A 10,014-nucleotide genomic window follows, 5' to 3' on the forward strand; every position below is an offset into this window, starting at 1 on the left:
TTGGCTTGAATGATGGCTTTCTTATAAGCTGCACAGGCGGCCAGATAGAGGGATTTTACGTGGGGATTATAGTCTCTCCTCCATTTTCGTTCCTTTTGACGAATATCTAATTTTTGGGCCCTTAAGTCATGAGAGAACCACTTCTGGGCGTCCGAACGGCAGGTGGTTTTAAGTTTTTTCAGGGGAGCATGTACATTGCTCGCTGCTAGCAGCCAATGGGAGATGTTGGTCTCAGCCTGCTCAAGGTCCATATTGTCGACTGGAATGGAGCTAGCTAAGCTGTCCAGAAGGGCTTGTTTGTCGAGGGTGCTCCATTTTCTGATGAGGCCCCCTTCCGTTACCGGGGGCATACTATCAGTCGAGAGAGAAATGGTAAATTTGATCAAGAAATGATCAGACCATATGCAGGGCCATATGGTGGGTGTGGAGATAGTGAGATTGTTACTCCACACCTGATCAAGGGTATGTCCCTTAACGTAAGTAGCGGAGGTGATGTGGTGGTAGAAATTGAGGCCAGAAAGAAGTTCCATGAATTCACTGGCCTGGTGGCCACCTAACTCATCGTTACACCAGTAGTTAAAATCTCAGAGTAGGAGAATTTTTGTGTAGTCTGTGACCACAGTGGCTAGTTGTTCGCACAGGGAAAGAGGGAATGAGGGCATATATTGAGGGGGTCTGTAGATTAAAATGCAAATCAATGGGCCAACCTTAGATTCGAATTTAATGATTAGGTTGTCTGCTGCAGGGAGATTCAGGGCGGACATAGAGGTAAAGACATACTGGCAGATGCATCAAGCAAAATACCTCCTGGTAAAATAGCGAATCGGTAAAACAGGCCGATACCGAACGCAAAACCTGAAAATCCAATGCATCAACCCCAAATCCTAAAAAAATAAAGAATCGCAAAATAACCCCCACGGTAAATTACCGAATCGCAAATTAGCCAATCGGTAATACCCAGAAAGAAATCAGCCCCCGTAAATACCGAATCGCTATTAAAAAATTGCAACGAAAGGCATCAAAACTCGCAAATACCGAAGATGCCCAAAATCGCTATTTTTCATGAGCACAATAAGGGGAATCTCAAACTGGAGGTAAAGTTTTTGGAGGGAAGAAAAAAAATATATATATACAGGTGCAGACAATCAGAAACCCTTCAAATATGCCTCTGGAGACCCTGTATGACTACCAAAATGGCTGCCCCCTATGTGCTTGCTAGGAGGAGGAGAATCAACTCTCTTGTAGAGTGCAGGAGGATGATCCAGGACAGGGTTTTCAGGGTACGCATCACAGGCTGAACCGATCATGCGCCTCATTGCTGACCTGGACCCACTACTGCAGCAGCAGACCCGTAGGACCAACGCCATCCCAGCCCATGTCTAGGTCCTATGCAGCCTGCACCTGCTGGCGTCTGGAAGCTTCCAGGGGGTCATAGCAGAAGCCGGAGGCGTGTCACAAAGCGCACTTTCACGCTTCTTCCACAAATTCCTAGATGCCATGCTGACATTGATACATCACCACATCACCTTCCCCACAACCCCACAGAAGTTGAACCGCACCAAACAGGAGTTCTACCAGGTGGCACAATTTCCCCATGTGATAGGATGCACGCATGTCCCCATCTGTCCCTCCTCAGCCAACGAATACATCTTCCGCAACCGGAAGTCATATCATTCCATCAATGTGCAGGTCGTGTGCAATGCCAAGCACATCATAACGGACATTGTAGCCCAATTTCCAGGAAGCAGACACGACGCATACATATTCAGACACAGTGGCATCCATAGGCATCTGATCAATGGTGAATTTGGAGAGGGACACTTACTAGGTACATACAAATGCCTCATCATTAACTCCATCCTCACATATGTAATTGTATTCATGCTGCTAACCCTTTGCTCCCCACCCTGCAGGTGAATGCACCTACGCCTTGCGGGAATATTTCCTCACTCCCTACCTCAACCCAGCAACACCTCAGGAGCAGCGCTACAACACAGCACACATCAGCACCAGGAATGTGGTAGAGCAAACCTTTGGCATCCTCAAGAGTCGCTTCCGGATACTACACAAGACAGGAGGTGCCTTGCAGTATGACCCAGTGACCTGCTGCCGGATAATAGCGGTATGCGCCATGCTGCACAACATTGCCACAAGAAGGGGGATACCAATAGAGGTGGACGGAGAGGACGACTTACGTGCACAGCAATCCCCCCCCCCACAACACCAACAGGCACACATGCCTAACACAGCTGAAGGCCAAAGGAGGCTGACATACATCACACAACATCACTTCTGAGACAAGTATGAATGACATTGTGTGCTTCCAAGCGTGCTTAGTATCAAATCCCTTATTGGGGCACTCCTATAGGTCATTAAGCTCCAAAAAAGTTCATAATCACTTTACTTTCTTCAGTGAGCAATTTATTCATTCAATGCTTCATTTAAGTTCCTGCATATTATATTACATATGTGTTTTTTTTGTGAGCAAACTTGCAAATTCATCAATTGAAATCTCCCAGTCTCCAATGCATTTCGAGCATCCCTGTGCTCTTCATCAGGGAGTCAAACTAAAAAGGTAAATAGATAATATAATGCTTAATCCCATTATGTTGAAGCGTCACATTTTTATAACATATACATAGCAGTATTCAAATCAAGATAGTCAATGTGGTTAGTAAGCACACGTGATTCAAATGTATTAAAAAATGTCAGTACTCACTTATAACAGCATAACTAATACAAATGTTCCAATGATTTTTGACAGTAACTGTTGAAAAGATAAAAGAAACTCATGGTCGAAATAGGTATCATTCCTTAATGTGGGTAGAACTATAATACAAGTAAGTGTAACATACAAGTGAGAGTGTCTGTCGTGCTACCATTCCTAACATGTTAGTGATGATATACATTTAAACTAGTAGCGTATCCAATAATCTAAAAAACATGTTACATATCGGTGCGTAATGCACTTTGCAATAGTGTTGCATTTTTTGGTCTTACCGTTATATCTTCTTATTGCAAGATACGACTCGTCCCGTTACACAGCATTTTGTATAGTGTGTTGTGCCTGGCGTCTGACATCATTATTATGGGCATAGCATATGACGCAGGCTTCTATAGCAAGTAACTAAAAAACGACTAGAGTGTAGACAGTATAGTGGCAGCATTATTGTAGATGTTAACGCTAGTTTGTAATACAAGGCATAGAACCTAAACGTAAAAAAATAAATGGGCGTTGATGGTGAATTACATTCAATAATGGATAATAATAGTCAATATAAATTATAAGCATAATAAAATAGTGGAGTAATATAGCATTTTCAATGTCTCATGTTATGTAATTGGCATCTATTCACAGTTTATGAGCAAAATAAACCCACATGGGGTGTATTTACAGGTAACATAAAAATTCATTCCGATCATTTAAACCCATTGGTTTCATGGCTTCCAATAGATAGATCCAGTAATTTTCACGCTTAAGTGGATGTGTATTATTGTCTCTACCCTCTACTTTTTCAATCACTTCCAGTACTTGAAATCTGAGTTGGGCTATATTATGCTTGTGTTCATGAAAATGCATAGCCACTGTGGATCTTGGATTCTTCGTTCTTATATTCGATTTGTGTTCATTGATACGTATACGTATCTTGCGCTCTGTTTTTCCAACGTATATTTTCCCACAGGGACATTTTAAGAGGTACATCACATTGGAAGTTTCACTAGTAGCTGAAACATGTAACTTGATTTCATGTCCTTTCATGGGGTGTCGTATGGTAGTTCCTCGCATGATGTTATTGCAGTTTTGACAGTTTAGGCATGGAAGAGTGCCTGTGTGTTTACTCTTCTTCGGTTTCTTGTTTTTTAAGATTTCCCCCAAATTTCTGTTTCTAGTGTATGCAAACATGGGAGGTTCCTTGAATAGATTCTTGAAGTCCGGTTCCATAGTGAGAAGCTGCCAGCGTTTGTTGATTATCCTTTTAAATGAATGACTTGCTGTAGTATATGTTGTTACCACCACCATTCTGGTAGTTTCCTTTTTGTTGCTAGGGGTTAAAGAAGTGTCCCTTGTTGTTGATTGACATCTTTGTACTGCTTTATTGATGATAGTGTGTGGGTAATCTCTCTGTTGGAACCGTTTTGCCATTTCTTCAAATCTGAGTGGTACTTTTGTTTCATCTGATACTATTCTCCGTATTCTCAACATTTGGGATATAGGGAGGTTGTTTTTAAGACTTGGTTGATGGTAGCTAGTATAGTGAAGGACATTGGTCTTGTCCGAAGATTTCCTATACATGTCGGTTTCCAAGTGTGTTCTTGCTTTTCTTAATCTCATATCCAGAAAAGTTATTTCGGTATCTGATATTTCACAAGTGAACTGAAGATGTTCATTGTATTCATTCCATGATTCCAAAGCCTCTTTAGCACTCCTTTTGTCTCCTTTCCATAGTACGAAAATGTCATCAATATATCTTTGGTGAAGTAGGATGTGTGGTTTCCAATTCACATTGGAGAGGATGTTTTCTTCCTCAAATTTTTCCATGACTAAATTCGCGTAGGATGGAGCCATACAATTCCCCATTGATGTACCGCTTAGTTGGAGGAACTACTCCTCCTTCCATCTGAAATAGCTGTAATAAAGTGAAAAATGCACAAGTTCCATTATGAATATTTGCATTTTATGATCAATGTCACTATTGAGCAGTGTGTGCTCAATTGCCTCCAATCCCAGTTGGTGGGGGATTGATGTGTACAGTGATGATACATCAGCTGTGCGTAGCGTTATTGAATCTTCATCTGACCAGTGGATGTTTTTGATCTTTACTAGAAAGTCTGTGGTATCTTTTGTGTATGACTTCATTCTCTTGACACTGGGCTGTAGATATTTGTCAATAAATTGACCTGTGTTTTCATGTATGCTACCACATGTAGCCACTATTGGTCTGAATGGTGGATCCTGCATGTTTTTATGAATCTTGGGTATCATGTAGATCACCGGGCTCTTGAGTTGGTGTTTGAGTAAGTATTGTCTAGTTTTGTCTGTTACCATTCCCAGCTCTACCGCCTTGTCCACAATGGTCTTTAGTATGGTGGTGTATTCTCTCATAGGGTTGTTATCTAACTTCATGTAAAGGTTTTTATCCATAATATGTTCTGTGACCTTCTGTTCATAGTAATTTGTGTTCAAAACAACAAGGGCTCCCCCTTTATCTGCCTTCTGAAATGTCAAATCTGTATTATGTGCTAATTTTTGCAGTGCATCCCAATCTCCTCTACCAATGTAGAAAGTAAAGTGATTATGAACTTTTTTGGAGCTTAATGACCTATAGGAGTGCCCCAATAAGGGATCTCTGCAGCTCTACCCAGGGGCCTGCCCCGCTGTTGGACTCGGACACATTCTGGTGTTTGAGCTGACGGAGTGACGACTGACTCCCGTGGAACATTTGTTGCTGCTGGCCTCTGCTCCGTCTCCATCCCCTGCAGGGAGGGGACATTTGCCCTGCGTCTTTGTGTTGTTGTCCACGGTGGTGGTGGTGGTGTTGGTGTTGTTGTCCGCTGTGGTGGTGGTGGTAGGGTTGTCCGCCGTGGTGGTGATGGTGGTGGTGGTGATGGTGGCGGTGGTGATGGTGTTGGGGGTGTCGTGGGTTGACGTCCCTGCGGAGTCTCAGCATCGGTCACTACTGGGGTTTCAGAGATGATGAGGCGTCCGCTGTCATCTGAATCCAGGGGTGATGCATCTGTGTGTGAAACAGTGCATTGTTAATATTTTGTCAGGATGTATCTGTATTGCATACTTTCATCTACATAAAGGACATATTTGGACTGACATTTGGCCCTGTGCTGCCGGTTTCATTTCATTAACATCAGGGAGCAGACATGCACATTTTCATTATATGACTACAACTCCCATGATGCAACACTCTGGTGAGGGGATATGCGTTAGGCACAGCTACATGTGCACTGTGCTTGGCCTAGGGGAATGGGCAGGGGTAGACAACATGCTGCGTATCTGCACTGGCATGCATCTTAGCTTGTCCTCCTGCTGCAGCGCCAGAAGTGTCCAATTGGGTGACCCCCACAACAGCTTCTGGCTCAATGGTAGCCTCAACGAGGACCTCGAGGGCTGTGTTTGGTGTGACGCTGGATGTTCCCCCTCCTGTGCCAGCTGCATCCTTCACCTTTTCTGCAATCCTCTCCTTTGCCCTTTTCCGGAGGTCATAACACCTCTTCTTCAGATCGTCTAAGCTGCGGTGGGTGACTCCTACAGCATTTACCCTCTCCTTGATGCGCAGCCCGGTCTTGCGCTTCTCTGCCTCCCCTTTAGGGACAGCTTGCCAAACAGCCTGTCATGTTTGCTGCTCACCCCCTCGATGAGTAGTTCAAGTTCTTTATCTGAAAACTTTCGCTTCCTCTTCCTGGGCGTGTCCTTGTCCTGGGGTGCATCCTTCTCCATCCTGGATGTCTGTGCAATAGCTGGTTTGTGCTATTACTGTATCACTCCTCAGCTCCTGTGCTCTGCCTCCCCCTCCTCTGAGCTCCTCAGGGCACTGAATGTAGCATGGGCTGTGTTACTTCCTGCTTGTGATGTCATCAACCTGCTTCCGATGCGACTTATTTTTTTAGCGAATTTGCTAATACCGAAATCGCAAATACCGATTCGGTATTTGCTAATTTGGTATTTGCTATTCTTTAATTTGGAGTCTCGCAATCGTGCTTTCCGATTTATTTAGCGATTTTTTGCGACTCTGTATTTATTACCGAATCTGTTGATGCATCGCGGTATGCGAGTCCTTATTAGCGATTCCTTATTTTTCGCTAATAAGGGCTTGTTTTACCGAATTTTGATGCATATGCCCAATAGTTTTTCTTAATGATGGCCGCTACTCCACCTCCCATTTTTCCTAGAGCCCGGTCGGCATGTAGAATATAATATGAATCTGGAAGAGCTGCCAGGATGTCCGCGGAGGAATCAGTATTGAGTCATGTTTCGGTAATAAAAAAGACATCGGGTTTATCGGAAAGAAGAAACAGGAAGATATCCAATTGATGCTTGACCAAGGAACGGGTATTAAGGTAGGAAATGTGAAGTTTTAAGTTAGTGACTGGGACTGAGATGGGCCTCTGGCTCTGACAGGGAGTGGTAGGCAGGAATTCCAATGTATTTGGGGAATCTCGGAGGATGTCAAGAAGTTTCAGATAATCAAGAGTAGTGGGACAGAGCGATAATTTTACCTCGTGTAGTGTTCTTAAATCTTCTGAGGAATAGATGGTTGTTTGAACAGGTGGACTGGCCCCTTGGCCCGTCCTGGTGCGGACGGGTGCAGACGGGCTTGCCATCGGCGCGCCCGCTGCGTGTCCAGGTGGGTAGGGCCATTTTATCCTTACGAGGGATAGATACATTATTCATCACAACACATAAGGAGCAGCTACTCTGCCCTTTTCATCACTGGCAGGATTGGGAATGCCCTTGACTGCTACACAGGGAGACCAAACATAGCCCTGAAGAAAGTCCTGGACCTTCACAGCCGCATATGGACTGAAACATGTTGGCAATAGGTTCTTGGGACCATAACACTCCTACACTGACCCCATTTTTATGTAATTTTAATAACCCTGACAGACCCAATGATAAAGGGAACCCGGGGATCTGTCGGAGGTTTTTTATCTACATAGTCCCCTTGGCCTCCTATAACTTCAAAGAGCTCCCAAAACTGTGGTCGAGCCCATCCCGACGTCTAGGCGTCGGGGTGACCCGATGATGAAGCATGACACCATTAGGGTGTGTGAGGGTAACTAAACAAAAAGAAATTGCTTCCTTGCTCACCTACTGGTGAAGTCACATGAACTCCCTCACACTTCATTTTTCAAGTCTTCCCTCTTAAGTGCTTTCTGAATGACCATCATCTGGTCAGTTGGAGTAATTAGTAGTGGTATAGTATAATTTAGTAGGAGGTGTTACTCCAACCCAATATCCTCTCTACCGTCTAGGCATGAAAATAGTTTTTTTCTGGAGCCTTTATTATGAATACATATATATATAGCGGTTGCCTGCCACCAGTCTGAACTGATGAAGATATACATAGCCTGACTTTTGCCATTAGATGCTCTTGTTGTTAAAACGTTTATATAGAGTAAATGTTTTACATTCAGGACTAACTGCCAAATATAACATGTGGTTCATACTGACCTGACCTAAGCCTCACCCCTGTAAGACATTTTACTGAACTTTGTTGCTTTATAAGGTGTGGAAGTACGGGATCGGTGCATTTTCCTCCATGTTATTTCTTTTTTTTCTCTCCTTTCTTTTTTCCTCATCTGCTTCTGCACCCGGAACTTACCAACAGAAAACTGTTTGCAATTCTGACATGAAATATATGGCTATACATTGTAATAATTGTTGTAACACTTAATAAACAGATGTTTAAAAGAAAAGAGGGGGGAAATTTGTAAAGTGAGGCCATATGGAATACACTATGCATTGGTAAAGCCAAACCGTCTGGTATTAGCCACCAGTCTTTTAGATTTGTCAATTCTTATTTCGTTTTGTCATGTTTTTTTTTACAAAAATATATAATTGGAGACACTGCTGGGCTCTCAATAATCAAATAAAAGTTGTCGAAAGGCAAAAATATATTTGGCCCCAAAAAATCTTACATTATCACAGTACTCCCAGTGGAATTAGCCAATGGCTGAAGTGGATTAACCCATTGCCACATGATGCGTATTGGAGTGGGTGGAAGAAAAATGTGAATGATACAACAAAAGACTAATGGGTAACGTCTGGCTGAAAAAACCCAAAACTTTGTTTTTGGTAAAATCAAAAGGGTCTGGCTAACATCAGACCTGCTGTTCTCTTGCCACGTTTTAAATGTTTTTTTTTTAAATCTTGACATTTTGTAAATGTTTTTTTAAATCTTTGTTACAAATATCTGATTGAATCAATAGATACATACATAGGCTTGCAAAGACAGATATAGAGGGTTGTATAGAACAATAGTGGATGGATGGAAAGATGGATAGATGGATAGATGGATAGATAGATAGATAGATAGATAGATAGATAGATAGATAGATAGATAGATAGATAGATGGATGGATGGATGGATGGATGGATGGATGGATGGATGGATGGATGGATGGATGGATGGATGGATGGATGGATGGATGGATGGATGGATGGATGGATGGATGGATGGATGGATGGATGGATGGATGGATGGATGGAAGGATGGATGGATGGATGGATGGATGGATAGATAGACAGACAGACAGACAGACAGACAGACAGACAGACAGACAGACAGACAGACAGACAGACAGACAGACAGACAGATAGATAGATAGATAGATAGATAGATAGATAGATAGATAGATAGATAGATAGATAGATAGATAGATAGATAGATAGATAGATAGATAGATAGATAGATAGAAAATAAGAGTGTTGAAAGCCAACTAGAAACCAATACAAGCAGGGCATTCAGGCTACATTGATTTACAAGCAAAAAGGTAGCACTGAATTAAAAGACATCACCAGATGACACACAGGATGCCTTCTTTATGTGCATACTAAATAGATGACAACTTTATAAAGAACATCTTCCAATGAACACAGACTGGTAGGATACTAATTTAAAGGAAACGCTAGGTTTCTTAAAATAACCATAACATTAGTTTGTGTTGTGCTGCCCTTAAAGGAAACTAACAAGACAATACAATACACATAACATTTGTATTCCTGTAAGAGCAGCATGACACAAACTAATTGTATGGATCGTCGTGCACTAGTGAAAAATATATCACTACAGTTCTAACAGTTGGTGATATGTTTTACCTCAATACAATTTTATTGACTGAATTAACAATGTGACAACATCCTATCTTTCCAGATGTTTTTCGAAGCAATATAACTACTAGTTATCACATTTGCATGAAAATTCTACGCTCTACATTTTACACTTGATTACAAGTACTTTTGATAAGACTTGGCGTTTTTGCTAGGAGTGGTTAAGGGAT

The sequence above is a fragment of the Lissotriton helveticus genome, chromosome 3_1 (genome assembly GCF_964261635.1).
Source record: "Lissotriton helveticus chromosome 3_1, aLisHel1.1, whole genome shotgun sequence".
Lineage (NCBI taxonomy): Eukaryota > Metazoa > Chordata > Amphibia > Caudata > Salamandridae > Lissotriton > Lissotriton helveticus.